General features: G+C 40.6%; 1 protein-coding gene across 3 annotated transcripts in view; it reads right to left on the bottom strand.

Moving 5' to 3' along the window:
• The window catches only part of ANKDD1A (ankyrin repeat and death domain containing 1A), a 71,716-nt gene that overhangs the window by 40,440 nt on the left and 14,307 nt on the right, over positions 1 to 16,969 (bottom strand). The window lies entirely within an intron of this gene.

Raw genomic sequence — 16,969 nt, 5'->3', positions numbered from 1 at the left:
GGCTGCTAGTTCCCGCACCAGGACGTGCATTTTCGTCCGCATTTCAAACTGTCACTCTGTGTAAACACAGAGTGACAGACCCGCGCTGACAGCTGTCCTAGACAGCTGAGACATCAGTCTTGCCGGACAGCGGACCATCGCCGCTGATTTCGGCAGTTAACCCCTTAAGTGCGGCGACGGATTGCCGTCGCCGCATTTAAGTGGTTTGAAGCACATCGGCAGCCCCCACGAAGTGATCGTGGGGGCTACCGATGCTTGTCACGGCAATCGGAGGTCAGATAATGACCTCCGGGTTGCCATGCACGGAAGCCTCGGAGGAACAGCCTCCGGCCGTTCCTCCTCTGCTTCCTGTCAGTGTGACAGTCACGTCACAATGACAGTTAGAGTACATCACACTACGTGTGTAGTGTAATGTACTCTAGCAGCGATCAAAGCTGCAAGACTAAGTGTCCCCTAGTGGGACAAGTAAAAAAAAGTTAAAAAAAGTAATAAAAATGTTTTTAAAAAAGTGTAAAAATAAAAGTTATAAGTTCTATAAACACTAAATGCTTTTTTTCCTATAATAAGACTTTTATTATAGAAAAAAAATGAACACGTTAAAAAAGTACACATATTTGGGATCACCGCGTTCGTAACGACCCCAACTATAAAACTGTAATGTTATTTTCCCCGCACGATGAACACCCCAAAAAAAATCAATAAAAAACGACGACAGAATCACAATTTTTTTGGTCACCAACGCTCCCTAAATAAAGAATAAAAAGTGATCAAAAAGTCGCATGTTCCCAAAAATAGTACCAATAAAAACTTCTATCCGTCCCGCAAAAAACAAGCCCTTACACAGCTTTTTTGACAAAAAAATAAAAAAATTATGGCTCTCTGAATATGGTGACACAGAAATTTTTTTTGTTTATACATAAGTCATTTTATTGTGCAAACGCTAAAAAAAAGGACCAAACCTATATACATATGGTATCGCCGTAATCGTACAAACACGCAGAATAAAGTAAAAATGTCATTTATAGCGTACGGTGAGCGCCGCAAAAAGAAAACCTAAAAAACGGTGTCAGAATTCCTGTTTTTTGCTCAGGATTGCAAAAAAATGGAACAAAAAGTGATTAAAAAAAAAATGGCATGTACCCCAAAATGGTACCAATGAAAACTACAGATTGTCCCGCAACAAATAAGCCCTCACATAGCTCCAGTGGTGAAAAAATAAAAAAGTTCTGGCTTTCAGAATATGGCGATGCAAAATGTGCAGAGCGTTCCAAAAGCGGATAAGATCGGGAACCATTTATCAGTGCGACACCGCCCACACATCTATGAAATATTATTTATTTACCCCATTATTATACCCTCTTATTATGCCCTGATGTACCCCGCACAGATTACACATACCCTGATGTACCATGCACAGCTTACACATGCCCCCCACATTATAAACTGAAATACCAGCGAAACCCAAAACAGAAAAACTACCAAGGAAAATCTGCGCTCCAAAAGCAAAATGGCGTCCCTCCCTTCTGAGTCCTGCAGCGTGCCCAAGCAGCAGTTTGCGCCCACACATATGGCGTCGCCATACCCGAGAGAACCCGCTTAACGTTTTATGAGGTATTTGTCTTCTGTGGCACAAACTGGGCACAACATATTATGCACTAAAATGGCATATCAGTGGAAAATTGCAATTTTCACTTTGAACCATCCGCTGTGCATTAACCCCTTTGCGCACTATGACTTAATTGCCGGTCATGGTGCGGCGGTTGATGTATGGAGCGGGCTCATGTGCTGTGCCCGCTCCATACGCTGCGGGTGTCGGCTGTGTATTACAGCAGGTCCCCTCGGTACTAACGGACAGGTACAGCGATCGCTCTGTTACAGAAGCCTGTAAGAATAACAATATACTGCAATACATTAGTATTGCAGTGTATTGTACCAGTGATCCAATGATCGCTGGATCAAGTCCCCTGAGGGGATTGATTAATAAAATGTGTAGAAGAATTATAGTTATTAGTAGTGAGAATTTTTTTTTTTAAAGTTAAAAAAACAAAACACCTTTTCGCATTTTTCTTCTAAAGTAATGTAAAAAAATGAACAAAATTGGTATCGCTACGTCCGTAAAAGTCCGAACTATTACAATATACCATTATTTAATTTGCACAGTGCACACCTTAAAAAAATGTAATAATTGAAACCGCCAAAATCGCATTTTATTTTTTTTTGTCACCTTCGCTCTAAAAAAAAAAAATGTAATACAACTTTTGAATCTCTTTTTATGTACCAAAAAATGGTACCAATAAAAACTGCAGCTCCTCCCGCAAGAAATAAACCCTCACACCGCTCTATTGATGGAAAAATAAAAAAGTTATGGCTCTTGGAAAGCAGGGAGTGAAAATCTAAACTAAGCAAAAAATGGATCAGTCCTGAAAGGGTTAATTCATTTCTAATGAAAAAACGTATGACCACATGTTGGGTATTTCCGTACTCGGGAGAAATTGCTTTATAAAAAATGGTTGTTTTTTTTCCTTCTTTAACCCTTGTGAAAATGAGAAAATGCAACATTTTAGTGGAAAAAAATTTGATATTAATTTTCGCGCCCTAATTCTAATAAACTCTGCAAAAGACCCGTGGGGTGTAAATGCTCACTATACCCCTAGAAAAATTCCTTGAAGGTTATTCCAAAATGGGGTCACTTTTGGGGGGTTTCCACTGTTTTGGTCCCTCCAGTGCATTGCAAATGCGACATGGCACCGAAAACCATTCCAGCAAAATCATAAATCCAAATGGCGCTCCTTCCCTTCTGAGCCCTGCTGTGGGTCCAAACAGCAGTTTATTACCACATATGGGGTATTGTCGTAATCGGGAGACATTGCTTTACAAATGTTGGGGTGCATTTTCTTCGTTATTCCTTGTAAATAATAAAAATTTATATGTTGCTTCAGAAAAAAAGTACATTTTAATTTTTACAGACTAATTCCAATATATTTAGCGAAAAACCTATATGGTCAAAATGCTAACTATACACCTAGATAAATACCTTAAGGGGTCTAGTTTTAGAAATGGGGTCGTTTATGGGGAGTTTCTATCGTTCTGGCAGCTCAAAGCTTCTCCAAATGTACAGTGGGGCCTAAAACATTTTCAAGCAAAATATGAGTCCTGAAAGCCTCCGGGTGCTCCCTTCCTTTGGGGCCCTGCCGTGTGTCCAAACAACGCATTAGGGCCACTATGTGGGTATTTTTGAAAACAGGAGAAAGAGGGTGATAGATTTTGGGGTGTGTTTCTTCATTTTCATGTTCGCTTTACAAAGAAATCGGTCTTCAAACAAATACTTTTATGAAAAAAGTGAAATGGTTTTTTTTTTCACCTGATATGCATTAAATTTAGCAAAAAACTGTGGGGTCAAAATACTTACTATACCCCTAAATAAATACCTTATGGGGTCTAGTTTTCTAAATGGGGTCGTTTATGGGGAGTTTCTATCGTTCTGGCAGCTCAAAGCCTCTCCAAATGTACAGTGGGGCCTAAAACATTTTCAAGCAAAATATGAGTCCTGAAAGCCTCCGGGTGCTCCCTCCCTTTCGGGCCCTGTAGTGTGTCCAAGCAATGCATTAGGGTCACAATGGGGGCATTTTTGAAAACAGGAGAAACAGGGTGATATATTTTGGGGTGTGTTTCTTCATTCTCATGGTCGCTTTACACAGAAATCGGTCTTCAAAGTGATACTTTTATGAAAAAAGTGTTTTTTGTTTTTTTTTCACCTGCTATGCATTAAATTTAGCAAAAAACTGTGGGGTCAAAGTACGCACTACACCCCTAGATAAATACCTTAAGGGGTCTAGTTTTCTAAATGGGGTCATTTATGGGGAGATTCTATCGCTCTGGTAGCTCAAAACCTCTCCAAATGTACAGTGGGGCCTAAAACATTTTCAAGCAAAATATGAGTCCTGAAAGCCTCCGGGTGCTCCCTCCCTTTCGGGCCCTGTCGTGTGTCCAAGCAATGCATTAGGGTCACAATGGGGGCATTTTTGAAAACAGGAGAAACAGGGTGATATATTTTGGGGTGTGTTTCTTCATTCTCATGGTCGCTTTACACAGAAATCGGTCTTCAAAGTGATACTTTTATGAAAAAAGTGAAATTATATTTTTTTACGCCTGCTTTGCATGAATTCTTACAAAAAAACTGTGGGGTCAAAATACTTACAACACCCCTTAATAAATACCTTAAGGGGTGTAGTTTTCAAAATGGTGTCACTTGTGGGGGTTTCCACCATTCTGACACCTATGAGCCTCTGAAAACCTGGCTTGGTGCAGGAAAACAAAATGTACTTCAAAATGTATAAAATGATTACTAAATTTGTAAGTCTTCCAAATTGCTCAAAAAAAAATTTTTTTTTCCAAAAGTGCTGCCAAAATAGAGTAAAGAGATGGAAATATATATTTAATTAAAAAAATTGTGCAGTATGTGTGTACATATGTGACATATTGCAGTTAAAAATAGGGAAAAATGATAATTTTTACAAAATTTCTTCAATTTCTCTATTTTTTAATTAATTTCCGCAAATCGTATCAGTCTACTTTTACCACTAAAATAAAGTACAACATGTGACGAAAAAACAATGTCAGAATTACTTGGATATTCAAAACTTTCACACAGTTATTCGCTGATAAAGTCAGACATACCAGATTTGACAAATCTGGCTTGGTCATTAAGGTACAAACATGCCCGGTCATTAAGGAGCTAAAAATAATTCATGGCTGCAGTTAATTTCAGATTCCGCTGTGTTGCTCAGAGCCTTACATGTTACTATAGAATCTCTCCCATGACTAAAGCAAGCTGTTCTATATCGCTATTCAGTTAAAGGGGAAACTCAAGTCAAAACTAGAGTTGCCCATAGTAATCTCAAACTTCAGTTTCTCAGCCATGGCTACTTGTTAAGAGTAATGAAAACACTATCTTTAGTGATTGCCTAGCAACCACTAGACTGAGGCAGGGGTGACAACCCTGATCATCAGGAGTCTTGATATTCAGCACGATTATACACTGGTATTCCAGGAGCCATAGGTTACCCACTGCAAGATTTTATAGAAGAGAAAGGCTAAAATTACTTGAAAAATATTAAGACTTCTCTTTAAACAATTTGAATTACGTTAAAAAGAAACAATTCTCAAGATGTTTTTTGCCTATGCTTTCCTTATGGCCAAATTAAAAGAGCCTGTAACTACAGATGGGCAGTTACATCACCAACCCTAACAATATCACCGTGCCTGCTCACTTAGATTTTTATACTGTTGTCGGTGTTAAAGCTACTTATCTTGGCTCAGTCAGACCGGTCATTCAGTCGTTAAAGTGGTTGTTTCATACCGACAACCTCTTTTTAATAGGAAGACTCCCTGGTGGGACCATACCCCTATGACGTCCATATGCCATAATAGGGCAAGACAACCCCTGTAATCGCTTACATTTTCTACCAATTCCAAATCTCTCCATCACTTTCCAGAGGAAAATAGACTACACCCTGTCAAAAGCCTTCATGGCATCGAAGGACAGGATGGAGCGGGTTTCCCCTTGGCCCATCTGGATATTAGCGAATAGCCTATGAAGATTAGTGTTTACATTCCTATTCAGAATGATTGTAGAGATTAGGATATTGCATATACACATAAAATAAATACAAATATAATCATTGGCCACATTTTTTTTTTCTGATGATGGCGTCCCTGGAAAAACTTTACTAGCAGAATTTGATGTCCTCCTGCTTGGACCCTCCCAGGGTATAAAAATAAAGAATCTTAGATTTAGCTTATAGTCCATTTGTCAAATTACCGACAACTGTTACGAGACCCATAGTGACTATTTTTGTGCCTATAAACCTGCAGTAAAATATTGGATTCATTATCTCATGGTATTTTACAACTTCACGTAACTATAAATTGTGATTGTAAAAGCAAAGCCTATTGGATCAATGAGGTGCATTTCTTAACGCTTTATACAATGCATTTTATTGGTGATCATTTACCTTTTAGTAAAAAAAAAAAAAACACACACAATGTTACATGTTGGCTTATATTAGCCCATATACCATATCCCTCCTTTATTCAGAGCGGCTCTTCCTTTCTCCGGTTTCCTAGTACTAGTGACCTGTGACATAAATTAGAGCTGAAGTGCTGCCATTGTGTGCGAGGGCTCGAGGGCATACAGGAACAAAAAAATAAATACAGCTCACTGGAGATAGTGCACACCTCACCTTATTGCACAGTAATATCATGGATTTCATAGAGACCACATATACACCGTGGCTAGCTGATCCGAATGGTATTTTATTAAACACACACTAAAATGTCCATTTCAATTCCGTTTAATGCTCGCTTTCTAAAAACATTTGTCTCCATGCTTATTTGTCATATTCGGGTATATGGATGTCATAAAGCAGAGGGGGTCCCTCGGCCAAGACCCCACTTATAGAGTGGAGGGCAGATGCAAAGAACGACTCAGTGTGACCATGTATTACATAGTAAATGAAAAAACGGGAGCCGTGGAGTGGCTGCTGTACAGGAGACAATTGACAGCATCAATTGATCGCCAGTGGTCACCATTGTGAAGAGAGTTTATCCTGGTGGGGTAACCAACAATAACCGGTCCGACCTAGGGGAATGACACTGCACTAGGGGAGAGACTGGCACACAATGATTAATAAATGATTTTAGAGAAGCTCAATGGAGGTACCATAAAGAGCTGAAGGGATTAGGTCTTCATGGCTGGTGTATGGGGTTTGCATGGATCTGTTTAAAAAAGGAACACACCACGTCTGCCTAGATCTAACTATTTATTGACGTCACCATTTTTTACAAAACAGTTATTACAAGACCCGTGTAAAAGACAACTTTACTCAATGTACATTTTTCCTTCCTTGTTTTCTCTTTATCTTACTTGTTAGAAGGGGAATTCCACTAGAGAATGAGGAATTTCCCCCAGAGCCTCGTACTCCTTGGATTGAATAGAATAATCGTATGTATAGTTTAACATAGTGTTGGGCGATACGGCCTAGAAATAAAATCATGATTTTTTTTAATTCAAAGTTGAGGAGGATTCTATATTTTAATCTTCATTTTTGTGTTTTTGCTAAATAAAATTAAAAAAACAGCAAGACACCATTCTTTTGTATAAGGGAATTGCATGCACAGCAATTCATTCATATACTGATCAACAGAACTGGCCCACAGGTTCGATGTGTGATTCCTCTCACTTGTAAAAGTCAGTGGATAGAATTTTATTTAACTTCCTGTCAATAATCCCATTGTAGAAAACTACAATAGCTTAAATTCCCACAGCTATATTAGACCCTCTGCATATTGCATTTATGAACTACGTTTATTGTGAACACTAGAAAAGCTCTTACAGTACACGATAAATGTGTCCACAGGGCACCTTTACCCCGAAGGAGGCCAAAGGCCTTTTTGGAGGATGGAATAGAATAGTAGAAAAAACAAAAACAAACGTATACTGCACAGTATACTTTAACATTTGAGTTTATAGTGGCAGATGACACTTTTAGGCATCCGTTACAGGTATACGTTAAATGTATACGTCGGGGAGCTCCAGTGACATATCTTAAAATATGGATAGTTACATCACTGGAGCTTCCTGAACAACCACTCTGCCCAGGCAGAGCGATTCTTGACACTTCCTCTGCCCAGGGACTCCAGCCCAGGGGAAACTCCTAAAGTTATTATCCATATATGGACAGTGTGACATCATGAGCTTCCACAGGACTAGAGTCCAGGTGCAGAGCGATTCTTGATGCGCTCTCTGTCTAGGGAAACCGCTGTGGAAGCCCCTGACATCACGGTCTCTATATGGATAGTGATGTGAGAAGCTTCTACAGCGTCTGAGTCCTTGGGCAGAGCGCTAACATATTGCTCTACCCGGGGAATCCAGCCTCGGGAAAGATTTAGGTCACTGTCCCTTTGTGGACAGTGACTTCAGGGAGTCTCCCCAGGACCATGTATCCCACTGTATGCCATACAGCTGGATACGTTTTGGCCGTGCAAAGAAAGTATACATAGAGCCCGGACACTGACACGTGCAGTGGCAGCAGCGAAGATGAAAAGCGGTTGTGTGAAGGAAGTTCAAGATTTTGGGAAGTGAAGCCGCGAGAGAAGCGGATGTTGGACAGATCGGGTGTCAGGGGGAAGTAAGTGTGGAGAGCCCACTGCTCTGAGGCGGAGGTTAACATCAATTTAACGATTCTGATCAAAATCATGCATCAGTGAAATGGCAAATTTATCAAATTAATTTGATTATTCAGCTAGCCCTAGTTTAACAAGGTCTTTAATAAAAAATACTTTGTTGCCAGCTTTTTACTCCCAGCACCTGCTGTGAGATAAACCATTTGAGAAGTAATAACTCCAGCAGTGCAAATACTTAAGCAGAAGTCAAACCCTAAAGTCCTTATGGTCCTAGAGTAGAATGCCGACTTCTCCACAGTATAAAGTTTTGCCCCAGACATTCTAGAGATCGAAAGGTTCCTGTTGAACCGAAACGTTGCTGTTATTTCTTGAGGTGAATAAATCCACCCTGTTTTCTCATCCGTCTTGAAGTCCTGGTGCCGTTACTACGTTCTATGCTGGCATCTATTTAACCCCTTAACGCTCAGTGACGTACTATTACGTCATGGAAAGCACCCTGTTCGCGCTCCATGACGGAATAGTACGTCTCAGGTGTAACGGCCGTTTCGGCCGTCCTCCCGACACATACAGGAGCTGTGACAGCTGCTGTCTCGTACAGCAGCTGTCACAGCTCCTACAGCGGGGACCGATCGCTGTGTCCCCGCTGATTAACCCCTTAAAAGCCGCGTTCTATAGAGATCGCGGCTTTTTAGGGGTTAAGCTGCTATCGCCGGCCTGCTACACGACAGCGGCCGGCGATGGTGACTATGGCAACCGGACACTAAACAATGGCGTCCGGCTATGCCATAGACGGAAGCCTAGTGGGTCCTGACAACATCAGGACCCACTATGCTTGCTGTCAGTGAGTAGCTGACAGTTCTAATACACTGCACTACGCATGTAGTGCAGTGTATTAGAATAGCGATCAGGGCCTCCTGTCCTCAAGTCCCCTAGTGGGACAAAGTAATAAAGTAAAAAAAAAAGATGTGTAAAAATAAGAAAATAAAAGATTTAAAAGTATTAAAAGTAAAAAATTGTCATTTATTATAAATAAAAATATATAAACAAACAAATAAACTATACATAATTGGTATCGCCGCGTCCGTAACGGCCTGAACTACAAAATTATTTCGTTATTTATCCCGCGCGGTGAACGCCGTAAAAGAAAATAATAAACCGTCCCAGAATCACAATTGTTTGGTCACTTCACCTCGCAAAAAATGGAATAAAAAGAGATCAAAAAGTCGCATGTACCTAAAAATGGTACTGATCGAAACTACAGTTCGTTACGCAAAAAATAAGTCCTCGCACGGCTTTATTGATGGAAAAATAAAAACGTTATGGCACTTAGAATAAGGTAAAACCAAAAGTGAGTGATTTATTACAAAACTTATTTTATTGTGCAAACGCCATAAGACATAAAAAAAAACTATAAACATCTGGTATCGCCGTAATCGTATGGCCCCGCAGAATAAAGTGAATATGTCATTTATAGCGCACGGTGAACGCTGTAAAAAAAATAGAATAAAAAAACAATAGTAGGATTGCTGTTTTTTAGTCACCACGTCACCTAAAAATAGAATAAAAACTGATTAAAAAGCCGCATGCACCCCAAGAAAACTACAATGAATTCCTCAAGGGGTTTAGTGTCCAAAATGCGGTCACTTTTGGGGGGTTTCCAATGTTTTGGCACCACAAGACCTCTTCAAACCGGACATGGTGCCTAATAAAAAAGAGGTCTCATAATCCACTGGGTGCTCCTTTGCTTCGGAGGCCGGCGCTTCAGTCCATTACCGCACTAGGGCCACATGTGGTATATTTCTCAAAACTGCAGAATCTGGGCAATACGTATTAAGTTGCGTTTCTCTGATAAATCCTTTTGTGTTGTAAAAAAAATGGTATAAAGAGGATTTTCTGACAAAAAAAATAATTTAAATTTCACACCTACTTTGCTCTAAATTCCCGTTAAACACCTAAAGGGTTCATAAACTTTCTAAATGCTGTTGTGAATACTTTGAGGGGTCTAGTTTCTAAAATGGGGTGTTTGATAGGGGTTTCTAATATATGGGCCCCTCAAAGCAACTTCAGAACTGAACTGGAACCTAAAAAAATAAATAAATGAGGCAATACTTCGCTTCTTACATTATACTGATAATGAGCCATGCCCACCCCGAGATGACCCCAGTTTTGACAGTTTGTATAAACGGAGACCCCTATTAGACCGTTTCAGTGCCCGGTTTTCCCAAGCATTCACCCCCGAGACGTGTACTTCTATTGATGAGTCCCTGGTACATTTTAAAGGGAGGGTTCAATTCCGCGAGTACCTGCCGGGTAAGAGGGCAAGGTATGGCGTGAAGATATATAAGCTGCGAGAGTGCATCAGGGTATACCTACAAATTTAGGATATATGAAGGAAAGGCCACCCCCAAACCAGACTGCATCCTGGACTACAATAGGTACATGGGAGGGGTGGACTGGTCAGATCAAATCCTGAAGCCCTACAGCGCCATGCGGTGTGGTATAAGAAGCTGGCCGGGCACATCATACAGATGGCTTTGTACAATGCGTACGTGTTACGTCGATGTGCAGGCCAGAGGGGAACTTTCCTGGAATTTCAAGAGGTGATTATCAAGAACCTAATCTTTAGGGACCAAGAAGGGGGGGCACCCAGTACTTCTGGAAGCGGGGCCACACGCATCGTACCAGGGCGGCAACACTTTCCAGGAGAAGTTCCCCAAACTGGCAAGAAGGGAAAAAGTCAAAAGAGGTGCAAAGTCTGCTATAAGGGATGACACAATATATCAATGTGACACGTGTCCTGAATAACCAGAGCTCTGTATGAAAGAGTGTTTTAAAATTTATCATACATCCCTTGGTTTATAATTTACCCCAATTTTACTTACCCTGACGCCCCCCGCACAGCTTATCCCCCCTCGTCTTTCCCTTCTGAGCCCTGCTTTGTGCCCAGGCAGCTGATAACAGTCACATGTAGGGTATTGCCATACCCAGGAGAACCCACATTACAGTTTATGGGGTGTAGGTCTCCGGTCAAAATGCTCACTACACCTCTAGATGAATGCCTTAAGGGTGTCGTTTTTAAAACGGGGTCACTTCTTGCGGGTTTCAACTGTACTGGTACCTCAGGGGCTTCTGCATACATGACTTGGCACTAGAAAATCCCCAGTAGGCCAAATGGTGGTCCTTTCCTTCTGAGCCCTCCCATGGGCCCAAACGGCAGTTTATCACCACAAATGGGGTATTGCTGCACTCAGAACAAATTGCGCAACAGAATGGGGTATTTTGTTTGTGAAAATAAGAAATTTTCAGCCAAAACGACATATTATTTGCAAAAATAATTTTGTTTTCATTCCCAGCCCAATTCAAATAAGTTCTGTGAAAAAACTATGGGGTCAAAATGGTCACAACACCCATAAATGAATTCCTTGAGGGGTGTAGTTTCCAAAATGGGGTCACTTCTGGTGGGTTTCTATTGCTTTGATACCTCTGGGGCTCTGCAAATGTGACATGGCACCCGAAAACCAATCCAGCAAAATCTGGACTCCAAAGAACAAATAGCGCTCCTTTGCTTCTGAGCCCTCCCATGGGCCCAAACAGCCGTTTATCACCACAAATGGGGTATTGCCGCACTCAGGACAAATTGGGCAACAAAATTGGGTATTTTGTTCCCTGTGAAAATAAGAAATTTTGATCACAAATGAAATTTTATTGGAAAAAATGTCATTTTTTTCATTTCACAGCCCAATTCAAATACGTGCTGTGAAAAAACTGTGTGGTCAAAATGGTAACAACAACCATAAATTAATTCCTTGAGGGGTGTAGTTTCCAAAATGGGGTCACTATTGGGGGATTCCTATTGTTTTGGCACCTCAACACCTCTTCAAACCTGGCATGCTGCCTAAAATATATTCTAATAAAAAAGAGGACTCAAAATGCACTAGGTGCTTCTTTGCTTCTAGGGCTTGTGTTTTATTCCACGAGCGCAGTAGAGCCACATGCTGGAAATTTCTAAAAACTGCAGAATCTGGGCAATACATATTTAGTAGTGTTTCTCTGGTAAAACCTTCTTTGTTACAGAAAAAAAATGAATAAAATTGAAATTCAGCAAGAAAAATTAAATTTGCAAATTTCACCTCCACTTTGCTTTAATTCCTGTGAAATGCCTGAAGGGTTAAAAAACTTTCTAAATGCTGTTTTGAATACTTTGAGGGGTCTAGTTTTTAAAATGGGGTGTTTTATCAGGGTTTCTAATACATAGGCCCCTCAAAGCCACTTCAGAACTCAAGAGGTACCTTAAAAAAAAGGCTTTTGAAATTTTCTTAAAAATATGAGAAATTGCTGTTTATGTTCTAAGCCTTGTAACGTCCAAGAAAAATAAAAGAATGTTCAAAAAACGATGCCAATCTAAAGTAGACATATGGGAAATGTGAACTAGTAACTATTTTGGGTGGTATAACCGTCTGTTTTACAAGCAGATGCATTTAAATTCTGAAAAATGCTATTTTTTCAAAATTTTCTCTACATTTTGCAATTTTTCACCAATAAACACTGAATATATCGACCAAATTTTACCACGAACATGAAGCCCAATGTGTCACGAGAAAACAATCTCAGAATCGCTTGGGTAGGTTTAAGCATTCCGACATTATTACCACATAAAGTGAAATATGTCAGATTTGAAAAATGGGCTCTGAGCCTTAAGGCCAAAACTAGGCTGCGTCCTTAAGGGGTTAAAAAGAAGGGGAATTGATGTGTTTCTTTGCGAGATTAGAGAGATTAGAGAGATAGAGAGATAGAGAGATAGAGATAGATGAGACACCCACCTACTTTCAGTGAAGCTGGAGTTATAAGACGACGGCAGTAAGGTAAATAACCCCAGGGGATAGATACACTGACTTTATTTGGCCATTTCTTCACAAATCCGTTTACATGTATCAATTATCATCACAATTAGTAGGTTTCTCTGCGATTGTAATAATGGACTAATGTTATAGCACAGAACCATCAGCAATAAACTTATCCATGATTAAAATTGATCTCATGCGTAAAAATTATTGTTATCACTCCTGAAGTTGTAAAATAAATGTACATCGTCTAACTTTTTCTCTTGAAGGGGTATTCCAATCTTGTACATTTCTGGCAAATCCAGAGGATATACCATTGATGTCTGATAGGTGTGGGTCCCATAGGTGGGACCCACATCTATCTTTAGAACAGGGCCCTCTGACGCCAGTCTTCCTTCTGCCGTTGTTGCTGGGCTCCGGCTTCTTAAACTAACGGGATGGCCGGGTTTTCTGGAAACAGCAGAGCGTGTTTCACTACTCTGCTTTGTTTCCGGAACCCCCGTAGTCATTTGGAGATCCAGAGTAGCACAGCGAGCTAGGCTGTATCCGTAGCTCCCAAGTTCTGAAAACAGCACAGCTCACTGTGCTACACCTTCTCTGGAAAACCCTGCCACATAGGGAAGTCACAGAAGGTAGGGCGGGGGAACTTATTCTAGAAAAAAGGTGCGGGTCAGAGGTGGGACCCGCATCTATCGGACATTTATGGCATATCCCGTGGATATGCCATAGTGTTCGAGATGGGAATACCCCTTTAAAGAACATTGCCACCACCATCTATGGTGTGAGCATGCTTTACTACGCTGTTTCTGGAGCTCCCATAGAAGCAAATGGGCATTCCAGAAATAGTGTAGAACATCAAGCTACGCTGTTTCAGTAGCTCCTGAGTTCCGGAAACAGCGTACCTCGCTGTGTCACGTCAAGTTAGTGTCCGGAGCCTAGCGAAAGAAGGTAGGTGGGACCTGCATCAATCGGACATTTATGGCATATCCGGTTTTCCAAAATTGGGGAACTAAGGAGACAGCCTAGCTCACTGTGCTACGCTGTTTCTGGATCTCCCATTCACTTCTATGCAAGTTCCGGGAACAGAGAAGCGAAAAAACGCTCTGCTGTTTGCAGAAAACCCAGGCATCTTGTTAGGCCCCGTTCTACTGATAGCTGTGGGTCCCAGAGATGAGATTTGCATCTATCTGACATTTATGGCATATCCTGTGGATATGCCATAAATGTCCGGAATGGGAATACCCCTTTAAAGAACATTGCCATTACAGACAAGCTTGTGTGTAGGTACGATATTGTACTGTATAAATGTAACTTTAGCCAACATATTAGCTTTTTTCACTGGTAAGGGCTCATTCAGACGAGTAATACTCATCCGTGTGCTGTGCGTTGAAATAACGCGCAAAAAAATAAAAAAAAAAATGACTAGAAGACCCTGGTAGTTGGCAGGTAAATGATTATATCAAGCAAAAACAAATGTGCCAAAGCACAATAAACCCTATTTCCCAACTACCACTAGAAATGATTGAATTGAAAATAAGATATAACCTTTAATAGTCAAGTGAAAAAAGCCAAAATGGGAACATACAACATATGAAGAGTTAAAAGTTGCACAAAGTCGGCTAGCACACCATTTGAATGAGGTATACGTGATTGTAACATAGGTGTATGTCTCGTAGGCACAATGTAACCGTCAAAATAAGCAGCTGCAGACTGCTGTATCGTCCACTATGTCACACTAGAATTTAGAGTGTAGTTGCTAGCCAGACAAAGATCATTAAAATTACGATAGACCCCCCCCCCCCCGACATGGGGATAAATTGGGGCTTTAATAACGCACAGCACACGGACCCATTGATTTCAATGGGGCAAGTCAGACTGGCGTGTGTTAACACACAGCGTGTGTCCGTTGCGTGAAAGTCACTGCATGTCCTATATCGGTGCTTTCACACACCTAGTCACCCATTGAAGCCTATAGGTGCGTGAAAATCACGGACAGCACATGGACGACATCCGTGTGCTGTCCGTGTTTCACGCAAATACATAGAAATAAATGTAAACAAAATAAAAATTACAGGAATTCACAGACGAGATAAAACGCATGCCACTCGCAAAGCACATTGATGCCAATACGCAACGCACAAGAAATGTAGGAAAAACGCTGCGTTTTTTTACTTGCGCAAATCGAACAAGCGTGTCTTAATGAAAGTGTTTGGCTTCTTTATAGTTGTTTAAATAATTTACTGATACGTTTATTTATGTCACTCTTCATACAATTACTTATCTTCAGACTGTTTGTATAGAACGGAAACCGTAATATTTTTGTTTTCTTTTACCACTGTATAAATTTGTAACCACAACTAAAACAGGGTGGGGGGGGGGGAGGGGGGATATGATACATCTATTGGCACATTACCACAAGGAACAAGGAAATGTAGCAGGAATTTGTGCCCTGTTCAGAGCAGGCTGGCAGCCATAAACAGCCTCACCCTGCCTGCTTGTCAAGTGACATCATCTATTGTTCCACTAACGATGTACAACTACAGAAGCCGCCTCTATCCAGAGCCCAGCCAGCAACATTTACCATGGTGAAGAAAACAGGACAAGACATTAGGATTAAAAGGAAACGTACATAAGTAAGGCTTCTTTCACACTACCGTTACTATACGTTTACCTCTCTTCCGTCAGAGGAATAGAGGATCGAAAGATTAAACGGAAAACAATGGTTCTGTTAGAATTACCATTGATTTCAATGGTAATTCTTTTGTTTCAGTTACTTTCCGTTTGTCTCGGTTCGCTAGGTTTTCATTTTTTTGGACAGAAACAAAAAAGTTCTATAGGCTGCACTTTTGTTTCCGTTAAAAAAAACAAAAAACGGAAACCTTACGAATGGAGACAAACAGAAAGCAACTGTAACAAAAGGAATTACCATTAAAATCAAGGGTAATTTTAACTGAACCATTGATTTCCGTTTAATCTTTCAATCCTCTCTTCCTGACGGAAGAGTGGTAAACATATACTTACGGTAGCGTGAAAGCCTACGTTTAAAAAAACAAAACACAAAAACATACTACTGTTGACGCTACTGAATTGTATTTAACAGCAGAGACAATGGTTTGTGTTTTTGTGAATTTTAATTTTTGTTGATCATTTTTTCCCAAAACCCCGTCCTCTCTTTGTAATCTCCATTCCCGCGATTGAAATTCATAAATAATTTTAAAAAATAAGCAACATGACAAGTAATATTTCCACCTTTGTGCCAACTACAGCGTTCCGCTAATGGAAAGTCAAAACAGCATTAAATGTGGATTAAAAGCTACATTTACATTAAAACATTTTTGCCTCCTGTTGAAAAGTACTGTTATTTTCTCAAGATTAGAAAAAAGGTGCCTATCCTGTTGGGCAGTAGGTAGTAGTATTAGGTATATACACCAAGAGTATATATTGTACGTGTGCAAAGACGCCAATGAAAAAAAACCTCCTGTAATGGCACTAGGTCTAGCCTGAATAACGGTTTGTTGGAGCAGTACACATTGCACACACTTTATAAATGTGTCACACACCAGTGACACCGCCAGAAAATTAAAAAAAAGGACATTAGCAGAGACACAATATAAATCATAAAATGAACAACGTTTTACCAAAACCAAAGCTGCAGGAAACTCAGATTTCCTGCCACTGCATATGGCGGCAGGAAAAAAAATACAGCTGCCATTTGTGGAGCACCATAGCTTTAAGCTATGTTCACACGGGGTATTTTGCCGAGTTTTTTGACGCGGAAACCGCGTCGCAAAACTCGGCAGAAACGGCCCGAGAACGCCTCCCATTGATTTCAATGGGAGGCGTCGGCGTCTTTTTCCCGCGAGCAGTAAAACTGCCTCGCGGGAAAAAGAAGCGACATGCCCTATCTTCGGGCGCTTCCGCCTCCGACCTCCCATTGACTTCAA

This window comes from Rhinoderma darwinii, chromosome 3 (assembly GCF_050947455.1).
Source record: "Rhinoderma darwinii isolate aRhiDar2 chromosome 3, aRhiDar2.hap1, whole genome shotgun sequence".
Classification (NCBI taxonomy): domain Eukaryota; kingdom Metazoa; phylum Chordata; class Amphibia; order Anura; family Rhinodermatidae; genus Rhinoderma; species Rhinoderma darwinii.
The sequence above is the reverse complement of the archived record's forward strand: the minus strand, read 5'-3'. Positions and strand labels throughout refer to the sequence as shown.